General features: G+C 61.1%; 1 protein-coding gene across 2 annotated transcripts in view; it reads right to left on the bottom strand.

Annotated features, from left to right (window-relative positions):
* The window catches only part of LOC135317799 (tubulin alpha-1C chain-like), an 887,270-nt gene that overhangs the window by 121,514 nt on the left and 749,241 nt on the right, over positions 1–16,515 (bottom strand). The window lies entirely within an intron of this gene.

The raw sequence follows: 16,515 nt of genomic DNA, 5'->3' as shown, positions 1-16,515 counted from the left end.
CTTCTCCAGCCGCTCGCAGGTTTGCCCTCCGAGGGCAAAGGCCCTGTCGCGTGGAGGCTGGAGCCACCCGACCTGCCAAGCCCTGAACGCGGCGCCGCTGCACGCAGCCGCTCCAAGGGTGCAGCTGAAGCACGTGGGTCACTGCCTGCCTGCCCCCTGCCCCCACCCCTTCCTCCTGCTGTCCCCCCGCGTGCCGCAGCTGCGCTCTGAGCAAGAGGGAGACCCCATTGCTCTTGGGAGCCCGCAAGCCCAGTGCCTGCGGGGCCTAGAGCAGAGGGCTGCTCTTTATGTTTCCCCTTCCTGGGCTGTGGTTCCGCCTCGGGGCTGGATGCTGGATCCCGTTGGGGATGGATGCTTGAGCCCTGTGCTGGAGCCCACGCGGTGTGGCCGTCCGTGCACGTGCACACACCCATGGTCTCTGGTGAAAATGAGAGCCAGAGAGGGAGAGAACGCGTGGAGTTTTGGGAGGCTAGGCAGGCGCAGAGCCCCACTGCTGGTGCGGCTGTGAAAGGGCTGCCAAGGGCTGCTGAGGCCCAGCAATAGCTTTCAGTGCTGGCACCTTTTGTGTGGGAGCAGTTCTTGGACATTGTGAACTTTGGAGCCTGCCTCCGGTGAAAATGAGGCGCAGAGAGCGAGAGGCATCGAGAGGGACGAGGGTGATACGCCGGTTGTTTTGCAGGTGGAAAAGCACTGTGCCCACATGGTGTCCTGGCTGCAGGAGGTTAAGCAGGAAAATGAGGGAGTGCTGAAAGGGCTGGGGGAAAAGAGATGGGTGCCCACAGGCCCCGGGGCGGGAGGGCTCCACAGCGTGCGTTCCTTGGCAAAAAAGCGCTCTTATGGCAGAGTCTCTGGCTCTGCTTCAGGAAGCTGTGGCGCCTCCTGCCAGGTAAAGGGGGTGGGATTCGCTCCTTAAGTAGCTTGTTTACCACCAAAATTGACACTTTGGTGAGATGGTCCGCCGGAGCAAGCACGAGGAGCACTGTCAGGCCTTCCCAAAGGAGATTGTCCCACGGGAGAGCTGGCAGAATTTCTTGCTTCTCTGAGTCACTTTGGAGAGAGCCCGACCCGAAGGTTGGGCTCTTTAACCCAGCCACATTCAGCAGAGCATCCTCCAGGTGTCCGTCTCACCCCCCCGGCTCTCCGAGAGGTATGCAGGCAGCAAAGGCACCTTCTGCCAAAGTGCTCCACGCTTCAGCCTGCCACCCTGGGGAGGTCACTCGGGAAGAGCCGCAGGGGGTTGAGCCCCCTCGGTGTCCCCTAGAGCTGGGCTGCGTGTAGATGTAGGCCACACTCAGAGAGCACCAACTTGCCGGGCTTTGTGGGATGCCTGTGACGCAACCGGGGCGGAGCTGCGTGGCCATTCCCGTGTCACCCTGATTATTGTTGCCAGGGGGTGTACGCGTGGGACCCACGCTAAGGGGGACGTGAAGATCCACATCTTCCCCCTAGTAATGCTCTAGGCTTCAGTCAAAGCCCACACCCGTCAGTTCCCCCCCGCAGACCCTGACCCCTCAGCTCCCCTCTTCAGACACATCGAATCCCTTCAGTTCCTCTCACGGTCCCTCCCTCCTTCTCCTCAGGTCCCCCCTGCACACCCTCCATTGCCTTCACTTCTCGGCAGGCACCCCATCATCTCAGTTCTCTCCAGACACCCCCAGCCCCCGCAGCTCCCCCTACCCAGACCCTCCCGATCCCGCCAGTTGCCCCCAGAAAGCCCGCTCCTTTCAGGTACCCCAGGTACCTAGTCCCCTCAAGGTCCTGCTTCCTCCAGAACCCCCCTGGCCCGGTCCCTGGCCAGGCCCCACACTCATGATGCTGGGCAAGTCAGCCTACTTGGGGTCAGGTGTGGCTGGGGGGCATTTTTGAGGGATTTGGGCAATGGGAGGGAGTTATTCTGCCTGCCACAGTCTGGGCGGAGGGCGATGGTGGGGAGCTGTTCCCACCAAACAGGGGGGAGGCTGAGGGTGGGGACTTGTTGCCTCCCCACCCGGGAGTGGTGACACCACAGAAGAACATAGCAAGGCAGCTGGGGACAATTCACAGGGAAAACTAAATCCAGCCGGTTGCACCGAGCACCGGCAAGGCCGGTTTGCTCCTTCCAGTGGTTCCTGCTGGAGATGGTTCCCGTTTCGGCCCGAGAGCGGTGCTGTAGCAGAGGTTTGCTCTCCCGCCAGCGAGCAAAGGCAGAAAGGCGTGCAAAGGAGCCTGAGCAGGGCTCAAATGCAGCAGAGGGGGGCGTGGGGGAGGGCAGCCAGGAGGGGGCGAGGCCGGTGTGACTGCCGCCGCTTCGGGGCCCGGGAGCACTGCCGACGGGGCGGGGCCGGCTGTGAGGAGCCATGATGGGTGTGTGAGCGGCCACGCCCCTTGCAGCAGGAGCTGCTTGCTCGTTGGTAGAGCAGAAGGGCGGAGGGCGCTGATTGGCTGCTGCACCCTATAGGAGGGTGGTTGAGCAGGGGTGGGTAGGTGGTGCTCGCTGGGGGTGTTGGGTGCAGAGGGTGGTCAGATGTGGGCCGTGTGCAGAGTTAGGCCTGAGGGTGCCCCTGCCTGGCGCCCCCCGGCCGGTGCCTGCGAGGCCGGAGAAGAGAGGGGGCACGAGGGAGAAGGCAGTGCCCGAGGGGAGCTGTGTGGGCCATAATGCGGAGGGGAGTGCACTCGTGAGAGTGCCCGGGTGCCTGGTGGCTGCTCCTGGCTGAGAGGAGCGCTTGCAGGTGACCAAGAGGTGTTTCTGCAGACCCTGAGCCCCTGCTCTCCTTTCCGCATGCAGGAGGAGAACCATCAGGGCACGCACGATGCCCTGCAGATGCTCAGCAGTAAGGCTGGTGTCCTCTCCTCTGCCCACGTCCCAGAGCTGTGCAGGCTGGGGCTCAGCGGTTCGAAGGGGCCGCTGGAGGTCATCTTGTCTCGTCCAGCCCCGCTGCGCAAGGAGGGTCACCTCGCTGCGCTTGGCCAGCGGCTGCGGGCAGAAGCGTGACTGGGGAGGACATTTTCCCCAGGAGCTGGGGGTGTCCATCCCTTCGCTATGCGTGGCCCTGTGATTTGCCCAGTCTCCCAGTGCCCTGGGGCAGTGGGGCAGCAAGTGGGCATGGCCCTGGGGCTGGAGAGGGACGAGGGTGATACGCCGGTGGTTTTGCAGGTGGAAAAGCACTCTGCCCACATGGTGTCCTGGCTGCAGGAGGTTAACCAGGGGACTGAGGTAGCGCTGAAAGGGCTGGGGGAAAAGAGATGGGTGCCCACAGGCCCCGGGGTGGGAGGGCTGGAGAAGGGTGGCAGCGGACTCCGGGACTCAGACCCTTCCTTCTCCCAGGTGCTGCGTCAGCAAATAAAAAGTCTTGAAGAGGCACTGGAGGAGGAGGAGATGTGGTGAGTTGGGCCCCTCGCCCCACACAGGTGTCTAGGGCGGTCTCTGCAGCACCCAGAGCGATGGGGCTGCCAGTGCTGGAGCCAGGCAATGGTGTGGGGGGTATGTGCAGCACACGGTGTGACAGGGGAGCCCATTCCCTGCCTGCCTGGGGTGCTGTATGGTTGGAAGGGGACCCAATGCATGGCCCTGGAGGTCTGTAACTCGTCCAACCATGCCCTGTTGCCTGCAGCCAGCAGCAGAGGAAGAAGGAGGCAGAGGTGCCGGGGACTACACTGCCGGAGCTGGTGGAAGCACAGCTGGAAAGGGGGATGCCCGTGCCAGCCCCTGCCCTGGCCAGTGGGGTCTCCCTGGGAACCGGGGTCCATGGAGGTCACAGCCACGCACGGGCTATGCTCCTGCATGAGGCAGAGGCCAGTGGCACCGAGCAACTCCAGCTGTCCCGGCTGTGCTGCAGGGCGCGACAAGTGTCCTTGCTCTGTGTTGACCTGCAGGAGAGGGACATGCTGGCGAGGAGACGCGGCTTCATTTATTGGCTGCAGTGAGTGTCCCCAGTGGGTGCCGTGGGGCCCGCTCCCGGGCAGCGGCTGGCATGGGCCGGACCCCTGCTCCAGCCAGCAGGGCTCACAAGCTGGGGAGCAGCTGGCTGGCTGTGGGCTTTGCAGCTGGGAAGTGCTCAGCGTTGCTTTTCCCTGAGCCAGGGCTCTTTCCTGGGCTTGCGGCGTCTCGTGCACCACCCTGCCCGGGGGAGCAATGAGAAATGGCGGGGGAAGCAGGCTGTGGGGCTCCCAGAACACACCCTGCATCCCATAGGCAGGATCTGGTTGGGACGCATCCAGCCTGCCCTGCCTCCCATCCCTCTTCTGCCCCGACTGTGCATGTGTGTGGCCATGCCCGGTGCGTGAGAGAGCGTGGGTACTCCTGTGCTTGGGGAGCACAGGGTCGTGCGTGGCTGTGCCCACGCGCGTACGACTGCACCTGTGGCAGCACCCACGGTGCTGGGCACAGCTACAGGTGAGCAGGGTGGCGTGGCTGTGCTCAGCTGTGCGGGGGGTGCATTCCTCTAAGCGCACCCGCGTGTCCGTGTACGATTGTGTGTCTGGGTAGGGCAGCATCCCTGCCACTGTCCCTGCCGATAGGGCACGTGGCTCTGCCCCTCACACCCTGCTGCCTCCCGACGCGCAGGTGCAGCCATGCAGACCGAAGTGGCTAAGGAAGAGCTCCGCAAGCTCCGGGAGCGCCTGGTGCGCTGTTCTGCCGAGACCAAAAGGCACAAGGAGCTGCTGCAGTGCCTGGTAGGTGTGCAGTGCTGCCCTTGTCCCCAGGGGCTGCAGCTGCGAGCGCTGAGCCCCTGACCCTTCCTTTCCCCACGCAGGGGAAGAAGCAGCAGGAGCTGCAGGAAACCATGCAGGAGCTCAGCCAGAAGGTCAGTGTCCCCTCCTCTGCCCTGGCCCCAGCTGCGGCTCCTGTGGCTGTGCCAGGGGCTGAGTGCCTGTGTCCGGCTCCTCTTCCAGAACCGTGCTGTGGCGCAGTGTTTCGAGAACAACTGCCAGGAGCTGCAGCGGCTGGAGGGGCTGGTGGCCCAGATGAAGGTCAGCTCACAGAATCACAGGCTGGTTGAGGCTGGAAGGGGCCTCTGGAGATCATCTGGCCTTGTCCAATGGCCCTGCTGAAGCAGGGTCAGCGAGAGCCACCTGCTCGGGACCATGTCCAGATGTGGAGCGTGCCCAGAGCTGGGCCTGGGGGTCCCTCCCTCTGCCTGCCCCTCGCGCCTGCAGGGCCGGGGAAGGAAAGGGGACGCGAGGGCAAAGGCAGAGCCCGAGGGGGTCTGGGAGGGGATAATGCCAAGGGCAGTGCACTCGTGGCAGTGCCCGGGTGCCCTGATGGCAGCTCCTCTTCCCCTCCTCTCCTGCAGGCCCACGTCCAAGTGGCAATGATGGAAGCAGCCGCGAGCCTGCAAGTGGCGCAGAAGGTAGAGGGGAAAAGGAGGCGTGTGCTGAAAGGGTCAGGGAACGGGGTGCCAGTGCTGGGTCCACGCAGCCCAGCAGCCACCGTCAGTGGTGTGGCTGGGGAGGAGATTTACTCCGGGATAGGGCATCCGTGATGGAGGGCTTGGGCCTCTGGACGTCCCCCAGGCTCCTGGCTGTGGCTGTGCTGCAGAGGGGAGCCTGATGTGGGTCGGCAGGCACAGCAGCATGGCTTTGGGAAGGGGGTGGGATGAGTGACCCTCCCTTGTGTGTCAGGGGAAGCCGCGTGTAACGGCCTGCCAGGCATGGGCTGGAGGGGGTTGCTGGATACTCTGGCACTGGGCCCCAGCTGGTGTCATGGGGGGCCTCCTCCACCCCCTGCCCCTCCTGGAGACAGACGTTCCTGTTCCCTCTTCCCTCCCAGCACGCCCTGGCCCTGCCCTCACCTCCCAGTGCCCTGGGGACTGACTGGGGGTGCCCTTTCACACCATGGCTCCCTGCAGTGTGTCCCGCTTGCTTTGCAGTGGCGTCAGTGCGCAGAACTGGTTACAGCTGTTAAGGAGCAGGTTGAGGTCATTAAGGTACTGAGGACAGGAGGGACGGGGGGGTCACATGCTTGTGGGGGGAAGGCCCCTCAGAGTGGGCATGGCACAGACTCCTCACCACATCCTCTGCTTGTCCAGCTGCTCAGGAACAAGCTCCAGCACCTCCAGGAGAGATGGGAATGCCTCCGAGACCCAACAGCTTTGTGAGTGGCAACGGGGCCCTGAGTGAAACCTGGGGCAGCGGGGTGGAGGGTGCTGAGCAGCTTTGGGCAGGTGTCTGCCACTGCAGACATCTTTCTGGCTCCTGTCCGCTCCTCCTGCCTGCTCTGGAGATCCCTTTGTCTTCTCCTGAGCACCTCAAAAACCCTCTGAGCAACTCAGGACTTCTGGAAGCAGCTCTGCACAACTCTGGGCAGCTCCCAGGCTCTCCTCCATGCCCATAAGGCCTGGGGTGGGACAGGGTGGGGAGGTGGGTCCATGCAGTAAGGGCTTGCTAGGGTGCCCGGTGCCAGCCCCAGCAGAGGCTGGGCAGCACCCTAGCGGCCACCCGGGGGGGGTCACCATGCCGGCCGAGGTCTCTTCTCACAGCCCTGAACCCCACGGTGTCTGTAGCAGGAGGAAGACAGCACAGGCAGAGGGCACAGGGGAGTCGCTGATGCAGGAGATGGTGGCTGTGCGGCTGGTAGGACAGACAACCCCGCTGTGGGCCTTGGGGAGGGAAGGGTCTGCACAGTGCCCAGGGCACGGGGGAGCACTCATCTTAAGGAGGACAAGGGAGGGGATCTGAGCCCCCAAGCCTCGGCCGCCTCGCACACCCTAACACATCTCTCTGTGTGCCTTGGCCTGTAGGAGGAGCGGCGGGTGTCAAGGAGGCATCAGATCACCTCTTGGCTGCGGTGAGTTGCCCTGGGGGCTTGGGGTGCCGGGGCTCTTCCATGGGCAGTGGGATGCTCGTGCCAGTGGGCCAAGGGCATTATGCATCTCGGGAACTTGCCTGGGATGGAACGTTGCAGTATTTGTTCTCTTCCTAGTGGGGGGGCACACAGGGAGGGATTTGGGGGCCCACGAGGGAGACGTTCATTAGAGCCGAGAGAGATGCCTGGGCCCCTCACTCCAGTCCTGAGCAGGGGCAGTGTTGCGCCCAGCATGGGGAAAGGTCCCAACGGTGGCGTTCACGCTGGCTGGTTGGAAAGAGCTGAGACAAATTTGCCCCAGCTCTGCCTGACCCCTCTCCTGTCCCACAGGACACTTTTTCTGTTCCTTGCCTTCCTGGAGATCGCCATCATCATCCTAGTCCTGCTCTAGAGGGACATCCTGAACTGGGTCCTACCACCGAAGCTGGCAGACATGGACGCCTTTGGGAGCCGCCCAGGGAGGTCCCGGTACTTTTGAAATAAAACTCGAAAGATTAGAAGGAAATCTGTGATGGTAGGACAAGTGCGTGACCTTGTCAATCAACATCAGCTGACGGTTCAGAAGGAGGTGATGCTGCTGCTTTCCCTTCTGCCTGTGTGCCCCACGACCGCTCTGCCTCAGACCTGGCTCTTGCCCAGTGGGGAGGCAGGAGGCCGTTTCCACCATCCTGCACGAGCGGCTGCCCTCGCTGTGTCGGCAGGAGCCGCTGCCCGTGGCCCCTCTCCTGCTTCTGTAGAGCTCCAGCCCCCAGCGAAACCTCCAGAGGACACAGGCAGCTCCTTCCTCTTCAGCCCCTGCACGGGGGCACCACCAGCAGCTCCTCCAAGAAACACACAAGGCTGCTGCCTCACGGGCACTGCCGTTGCTGAGCACGCGTCCCAGAGACCCACATGGACCCACCTCACACGTCCCCTTCATGCTCCACATCGAGCCTTTGCCCTCCACATCTCCAAGAGCCCCTCCTCGCTGGTGCAGATGAGCTCATGTGCTGGTTTTGGCTGAGAAGGGGTTAATTCTCCTCACTGTGGGGGTCGGCTACCTTTCCAGCTTCCCGCGCTCTGCCGCGTGGCGGGGGGGGCTGGGAGGGGCAGGGCCATGGTGGGGACGGCTGACCCCGACTGGCCAATGGCAGGTTCATTCCATACCATGTGACACCATGACCAATATATTGAGGGGGGGGCAGTTGCAGCGCCAGCGCGGAGGCGGCGCGGCGTCGGGTCGGCGGGCGGCGAGCGGCTGCGGCGCGGGCAGTTTGTTCCGGCGGTTCGTTCCCCCTCTCCCCCCCCCCACCCCGGGGCTTTGCGCCTCTCGTTGTTCTCCTTTACATTGCATTTCTACTGTTGTTTTCTTTTAATTTTAATTGTTAAACTGTTCTTATCCCAACCCACGAGCGTTACCCTTGTGATTCTGTCCCCCATCTACCGGTGGGGGAGTGAGCGAGCGACTGTGTGGGGCTGAGCTGCCGCTAAACCACGACAGCCCCCTAGCCAGGGCTTGCAGGCTGCGTGCTCCCACCGCCGACTGTCTCCCCTCCAGGCTCCCTGCCCCTCTGGGGTACACTGTGTGGGCCAGGCTCCCACAGACCCCCTGGGTGCCCTGGAGTCTCCCTGAGCTGTGAGGGGAACCTGCCCAGAGCAGGGAGTGGGGGGTGCCAGTGGGACCCTACTGCCGCCCTCTCCTTCGGAAAGGGAGCGCCCCTCGATGGGAGCACGGGTGGGAGCGGTTCACGGCGGTGTGGAGCGATGGCAGGGGCAGCCGCCGCTCTCACAGCGCCCTGGGCACGAGCAGCAGTGTCTGCAATGGGGGAAACTCTTCCCAAGCAGGGGGTGATGGCGGTGCTGGGACTGTGTGGGGTGGTGCAAGGGCTGGCAGAGAAAAGGGGGATTCCTCTTTCTGTGGGGACTGGGGGTGCACTGGAACTGGGAGGGGGTGATGGGCATCCCTGCAGTGAAGGGACTGAAGTTGTCGCTGTCCCGGTGCAGGCCTTGGCTGGAGGGGACTGGGGAACCTGGGAACCCTGGGGAAGCCCAGCTCTCAGCTCTGGGGCAGTGGCGGGCTGAAAGGCTCCAAGCAGCGTTAGTGGGGGGGGCTGCCCCCAGCCGAGCCTGAGCCCCCATCTTTGCCCCCGCAGCACGAGTGCATCTCCCTCCGTGGGTTCCGTTTCCCCACAGCAGACCCCTTGGGTTGTGCTGGGCACAGGCACTGCAAGGGGCAGCTCCTGGAGCAGGAAGGAGCCGGCTGTCCCCCAGTCCCTGCGGGAAGCGGCCCCTTTCCCTGAGGGCAGGTCATGCCAATGCACAGGGCGCCGTGGCTGGAAGCAGAGCTGGGGCACTCGGGCAGGTGCCTGCCCCTGCCTGCGTCCCCGAGACAAGAGTCCCCAAAGGCCTGGGACCCTGGGGTGAATATTTTCCTTCCTGGGCAACTTGGTAGCAGCTTAAATTCAGAATTACTGATGGACTTGTCTTGTTTTCTCTCCCCTTCTTCCAGACTGACCAGTGCACGAAGCTGCAGGGATTCCTGGTCTTCCACAGCTTTGGGGGTGGCACCAGCTCCAGCTTTACCTCCCCGCTCATGGAGGCCCTCTGCCTCAAGGACAGCAAGATGTCCAGGCTGGAGTTTTCCATCTGCCGAGTCCTGCAGGCCTCCACAGCCGTGGTGTTGCCCTACAACTCCATCCTGAACACCCATTCGAGCCTGGCGCACTCATGGTGGACAACGAGGCCACAACAGGACGTTGAGAGGCTCACCTGCTGCAACCGTAGTAGGTTGATAGAGCAAATCGTGTCCTCAGTCACAGCCTCCCTGTCCTTCGGTGGGGCGCTGAACGCTGGCTGAGCCAAGTGAGCGATCCTGGGCGAGGATGAACGAGCAGACAGGGAAGGGTGACGTTGTAGAGGGTGCCAGCCACAGGCTGCCTGAGCAGGGAGAACAAGCGGGTCAGGCCATCGACAGACAGGTTGGAGCAGCCCCATGTCCACAGGAACCGGGTCCTCATGGGGGGCTTCAGAGAGCCCTGCTGGAGGGGCAGCACAGCGGGACAACAAGTAGTCCAGGAGGCCCCTCAGAGCGTCGATGAGAACATCCTCCTCCAAGTGACCGAGGAGCCAACGAGGAGGAGAGGAGCTCTGCTGAGCTCATCTGCACCAGCGAGGAGGGGCTCTTGGAGATGTGGAGGGCAAAGGCTCGATGTGGAGCATGAAGGGGACGTGTGAGGTGGGTCCACGTGGGTCTCTGGGACACGTGCTCAGCAACGGCAGTGCCCGTGGGGCAGCAGCCTTGTGTGTTAAGAAACACACATCCTGCACGAGCGGCTGCCCTCGCTGTGTCGGCAGGAGCCGCTGCCCATGGCCCCTCTCCTGCTTCTGTAGAGCTCCAGACCCCAGCGAAACCTCCAGAGGACACAGGCAGCTCCTTCCTCTTCAGCCCCTGCACGGGGGCACCACCACCTGTGGGAGAGCCTAGCCCGGGAATGGCTAGCAGAAAGAGGGCATTGAAGTAGAAAATCAGGCTCAGAGTTAGAGCAACCTTGGGCCTAGCTGTTGGTCAACAGAAGAATGTGAGGCCAGCTGGTGTTTTACAAGGGAGTGTGAGCCCAGCTGCTGTTGACCGGTAAAGGAGTGTGAGAAACAAGTAACTGCTAATTGCAAGGCTGAACACAAGAGCTAAGCATGGGAGGAGTTGGCATCTACCTCCCAGCCAAGGATGAGCTATGCTTTTGCAAATAGGTATGAGCTAATTTACGAACGGTATAAAAGATATTTGCTAATTGCCAATAAACGAGACTTGATGATCATCATCGGATGGTGCCTGTCTCCCGCTGGTTTTCCGTCAACCACCAGCTCCTCCACGAAACACGCATACAAATGTTAGATGTGCCAACCAGGAATGAGGTACTGCTGGTCTTGTTATTCACAAACCGAGAAAACCTGCTCTGTAGTATCTCGGTTAGTGAGAGCCTTGGCTGCAGGGACCACAATACTGTGGAGTTCGGGGTCCTGCTGAGCGTGCTGAAGGTCAGCTCTAAGACAAGGGTTCTGGATCTTAGAAGAGCAAACCTCAGTGCACTCAGGGCTCAGCTGGGAGGGATTCGGTGGGAGGCTTCCATGGAATACAAAGGAGCTAGCGAGAGCTGGGAATTCTTCAAGAACTTTCTATTGGAAGCACAAAACCTGTTTATCCCCTACAAAGGAAAGGGAAGTCAGCGGAGCAAGAGGCCCCCTTGGCTCAACCATGACCTCCTGGGTCTTCTCAAATCCAAAAGGGAAGCACACCAGAGATGGAGAAGTGGAGGATTATCCGTCGAGAGCTACAAGAGCATTGCCAGAGTGTGCAGAGATGCAGTTAGAAAAGCAAAAGCCCAGCTCGAATTGAAACTGGCTGTAGATGTGAAAAATAACAAGAAAGGTTTCTTCAGGGGTGTCAACCATAAGCAGGAAAAGAAGGAAAACATAGGCCCACTCTTAAATGGCAAAGGAGAGTCAATCACCAATGAGGCAGAAAAGGCAGAGGTCCTCAACAATTTCTTCACCTCTGTCTTTACCAGCACTGCCGCGTCCCAGGCTTTGGGAACAAAATTGCCAGTTGATCCAAACACCGACCCACCAACAGTGAAGGAATAGTTAGTACATGCATTACTACAGGAGCTTGACCCCTACAAATCCATGGGCCCTGACCCATCCACCCAAGGGTGTTGAGAGAGCTGGCTGACATCATCGCAAGGCCACTCTCCGTAATCTTTGAGAAGTCGTGGAGAACGGGGGATGTCCCAGAGGACTGGAGGAAGGCAAATGTTACCCCTATCTACAAGAAAGGCTCGCGGGAGGGTCCAGGCTACTATAGGCCCATCAGCCTTACTTCAATCCCTGGGAAAGTTATGGAATGAATCCTCCTGGGGGCCATCACAAGTCAAATGAAGCACGTTGACTGGGAAAAGTTAACATGGCTTCGCTAAAGGCAGATCGTGCTTGACAAACCTGGTGGCCTTCTATGACAGAGTGACTTGCCTGGTTGACGTGGGGCAGGCAGTGGACATTGTCTGCCTGGACTTCTCCAAGGCGTTTGATACGGTCCCCCACAGTCTCCTCCTGGAGAAATTAAAGCGTTAAGGCCCAGACAAGGGGTCTGTGCAGTGGGTGGGGACCTGGCTGACAGGCCGCACCCAAAGGGTGCTGGTAAATAGCTCCTTTTCCAAGTGGTGACCTGCCACTAGTGGGGCCCCCCAGGGATCGATATTGGGCCCAATGTTATTCAATATCTTCCTGAGTGATCTGGATAACGGGATCCAGTGTAGCCTGATGAAGTTTGCGGATGACACCAAGTTGAGTGGGGAAGTAGACGCTCCAGAAGGGAGAGCTGCTCTGCAGGGAGGTCTGGGTAGGCTGGAAGAGTGGTCCAGCAGGAACCTTATGAAGTTCAACAAGGAGGAGTGTAAGGTCATGCACCTGGGAAAACATAATCCGGGAGTGCGGCTGGGATCCACCTGGCTGGAGGGCAGCTCTGTGGAAAGGGCCCTGGGGGTCCTGGTGGACGGGAGCCTCAACATGAGGGAACAGTGGCTGCTGCGGCCAAGAAGGCCAACGGGATGCTGGGCTGCATCAAAAAGGGCATCGCCAGCAGAGAGAAAGAAGTCATTATCCCGCTCTGCTCAGCGCTGGTCAGGCCACACCTGGAGCACTGTGTGCAGTTCTGGTCCCCGCTGTACAAAAAGGATGTGGCCAGGCTGGAAGGGGCCCAGAGAAGGGCCACCAGGATGATCACAGGACTGGGCAGCTGCCATACAAGGATAGGCTGGGAGAGCTGGGTTTGTTCAGCCTTGAGAAAAGGAGGCTCAGAGGGGATCTCATCACCACGTACCAGTACTTAAGGGGTAGCAACAAAGAAGACGGAGACTCCCTTTTCACACGGAGTCCCATGGAGAGGGCAAGGGGGATGGACACAAGTTGCTCTTGGGGAGATGCCGATTGGACACGAGAGGGAAGTGTTTCACAGTGAGGACAGTCACCATTGGAGTAATCTCCCCAGGGAAGTGGCTGACTCGGCCTCGTTGGGCACCTTCAAGAGTTGTCTGGGCAGGGTGCTGGGCCGTCTTATCTAGACTGCGCTCTTCCTAGAAAGGTTGGACTAGATGATCCCTGAGGTCCCTTCCAACCTGGGATTCTGTGATTCTGTGAATCAGTGGAGATGACCATGCTGCAATTGCTTTCTTACCAACATAAGGTTTGTTCCAATGGGTGTAGGGAACAAATCTTGGTACCATGTCCAGTTAGACCGTAGTAAATGCTGAGACCTGACAGGAGCTGAATAGTTAAAGCGCATGCCAGAATTTTGGCAAAATCACGGATACAGCTATTTGAGTGATTGCTTATATCTGCAGTAACATTGCTGAGAAATATACCCTCACAAAGGGTTCTCACCCAAGCACATCCGTTCCCAATACACACCGGTACAGTTTCAGAGGTTTTGTTGGGATGCATCTCAAAATGGCAACTACTTTCTTCGGCGTCAAGGAAAACACTGCGCTCTGAGCAAGAGAGCGACCCCGTTCCAGTTGGTTGCTGGTTGCTCCCACGGGTCTCATCCTAGCAATCTTGTAGCCGGTGCACACACCCATGGTCTCTGGTGAAAATGAGAGCCAGAGAGGGAGAGAACGCGTGGAGTTTTGGGAGGCTAGGCAGGCGCAGAGCCCCACTGCTGGTGCGGCTGTGAAAGGGCTGCCAAGGGCTGCTGAGGCCCAGCAATAGCTTTCAGTGCTGGCACCTTTTGTGTGGGAGCAGTTCTTGGACATTGTGAACTTTGGAGCCTGCCTCCGGTGAAAATGAGGCGCAGAGGCGGAGAGAGAGTTCGGGTGTTTGGGAGGCTAGGCAGGCGCAGAGCCCCAGTGGGTTTTTCCTGCTAGCTTTTAGCAGGCAGTGCTCGGAGCCAGGCGCTGCTGCCTGCCACGGGGGGGCCTGCACACCCTCACCCTGCAAGCAGAGCGTTCCACGGGGCCCTGTCGGGGGTGTCCAATCCCAGGTTCTGCATCCCCCCCTGCTCTGAACCCGCCATGACTCCCCCCGCCTCCCCGAGAGCCCACCACGCCCAGTGCCCGGAACCAGCGACTCTGTGACATCAGCCCCAGGGCCGAGGGCTCCGCAGGCAGCGCGAGCACTGCGGGCACTACGTCGCCTGCTGCACTGGTCGCGACGAGCCCTCCGGTCTTGCAGCTGCCACGTGACGCTGTCGGCAATGACTTTGCTGGCCGTCCTGGTCCTGCTGGCCGTGTGCTGGCCTGTGTACGGCACATGGGACAACTGTGGGTAAGTGGCCCGAGGCTCGGGGAGGGAGCTGGGGCACCCCTTAGGGCGTTCACCGGAGGGTGCCCGCTTGTCCTCTGTGACCGCCCCACAGCTTCCCGAGCCCTATGTGGGAGCCTCCTTTCCTCGCCGGCACCCAGGCTGCTGGCACAACTCGCCTACAGGGCTACAACGGGAACTGGGGCGGACGGACTCACGCCCCACGGCGTTCCCTGGCCCTGCTGGCCATGCAGCGCCTTGTGGGAGGGAAGACGGCTGACATTCAGCCTCAACAGCAGCCAGCCAGCCAGCCAGCGGGACAGTAAGGAGTTTCTGGTTACAGAGGGACCTGCGGGCTCCGGCCCATGGCTTCTCACTACGGCACGTTGCGCGTCGTGGGCGGCACAGATGCCCAGCCAGGGGCCTGGCCCTGGATCGTCAGCATCCAGGATCCTGGGAAAACAGGCACGGGGCATATATGCGGAGGGTCCCTCATCAGCCCACAGTGGGTCCTCACAGCAGCCCACTGCTTCATCAAGGCTAGGTAAGGAGGACCAGGCAAGGGGGACATCCCCACACCACCGGCAGGTACCACATCCGCAGCACCACGTGCTACTCCCACCCCGCTTCCTTGCAGTACGCCCAGTGCCTGGGCACTGCAGAGCCCTCCTGAGACACTGCTCAGGACAAGGCTGGGCTCGTGCCGCTGCTTCCTAGCAGCCTCCAGCTCGACGTTCCTGCAGCCTAAGGCGTGCTAGGGCAGTCGCACCCTCCGTAGCGCTGCTTCCCGCTCTCCCCGGGCAAGCAGAAGGCAGGGAGCTGCTGGACTGCTGCAGCACGTGGCTCTGCTCCCCTCACCTCTCTCTCCATCTGCCTTCCAGGCACATCACCATGTGGCGCGTGGTGATCGGGGCCACTCGGTTGACTCAGCTGGGCCCCGAGGCCCAAGTGCGCAATATTAAGCGGCTCCTGGCTCACGAACACTACACTAGTATCTCGGAGAGGAACGACATTGCGTTGCTGGAATTGGACCAGCCTGTCCAGTGCAGCTCCTACATACAGCTTGCCTGCGTGCCTGACGCCTCGCTGAGAGTGTCAGAGATGACAGCCTGCTACATCAGTGGTTGGGGTTCCACGACTGCAAGATGTGAGTTCCCAACGAGTACTCGTGTCCTGAGGGCAGGCTTGGCACGCTGGGGAGACTGGGCTTGGGCTTCCGGGCAGCAGAGGCGAAAGCCGGAGTCAGGCTGTGGGGACGTACGCCTAGAGAGAGGCGGGCCTGACCCTTTACCCAAAGCAAGACCGAAGGGACACAGCGGTACGATGCCTCTCAGGATGCAAAGCCAAGCCCTAGGGAAGGGGTTCACCCCGAGAGGGGGGGAGAACTGGCAGCCAGCTGCTGGGTCTTAATTCCTTTCTGTGCTCACAGCTGGAGGCTCGACTGATGTCCTGCAGGAGGCCAAGGTCCACCTCATTGACGTCAACCTCTGCAACAGCAGCTGGTGGTATAGAGGGGCCATCCACAGCCACAACTTGTGTGCCGGCTATGCGCAGGGTGGCATCGACACCTGCCAGGTGGGAGCGCGCTACAAGTCAAGCCCCAGCAGCACAGGCAGCCCTGGCACCACCGCCCAGGCGTACCCTGGCGTGCGCGTTGCTTGCCAGGTCACCCTCCCACCGCTCTTGGGGCTGGCGCTCACCTCCCCTTCCCCAGCTGCACGTCCCTGCCCAGTGCCCCCCTTGTCCCGGAGGCCTGCGACTCTGCCCAGAAAGCCCAGCCAATGCTCTTGGCAGATCCCGGTCCTGCAACAGCCGCCTGCCACATACCCAGCATCAGAGTGGAGAGATGAGATGAGAGCCCTGCCTTGCAGGCCCATCGCCCCTTCCTAGAAAAGCTTCTCTAGGCTCCAGCGCCTCAGCAGAGCCGTGCTCTGCGCTGAATACAGCTCCGGCAGGTGCTGAGAGACAGGAGGAGACAGCCACAGTGCTGGCAGAGGCCACCCAACACCACCCTAAGCCGCTCTTAATCCTCCGCTGCAGGGTGACAGCGGTGGTCCTCTCGTCTGCAAAGACAACAACGCGGACTACTTCTGGCTTGTCGGAGTGACGAGCTGGGGGAAAGGCTGTGCCAGAGCAAAACAGCCCGGAGTCTACACCTCCACTCAGCACTTTTACGACTGGATCTCGGTGCAGATGGGCCTGCGCCCAGCAGTAACGGCTACTCCAGCGTCGCGGCCAGGCTTCACCTCAACCCCCTTTCAGAGGCCGAGGCCAACACCAACGCAACCGGGCAGGTTTACGCCCTGCCCGTTTCCACGCCAGAAGCTGGTGGAATTCTTTAATGTGCTGCAGGAGCTCCTGCAGGTCCTGAGGGGAAAAAGGGCTTGAGCAGCAGCACGAAGAGCACGCAGCGCAGGCTGCGGTGTACCACGACCATTTCCCCCTGGGGCAACGCCTGC

This window comes from Phalacrocorax carbo, chromosome 27 (genome assembly GCF_963921805.1).
Source record: "Phalacrocorax carbo chromosome 27, bPhaCar2.1, whole genome shotgun sequence".
In the NCBI taxonomy this organism is placed as follows: domain Eukaryota; kingdom Metazoa; phylum Chordata; class Aves; order Suliformes; family Phalacrocoracidae; genus Phalacrocorax; species Phalacrocorax carbo.
The sequence above is the reverse complement of the archived record's forward strand: the minus strand, read 5'-3'. Positions and strand labels throughout refer to the sequence as shown.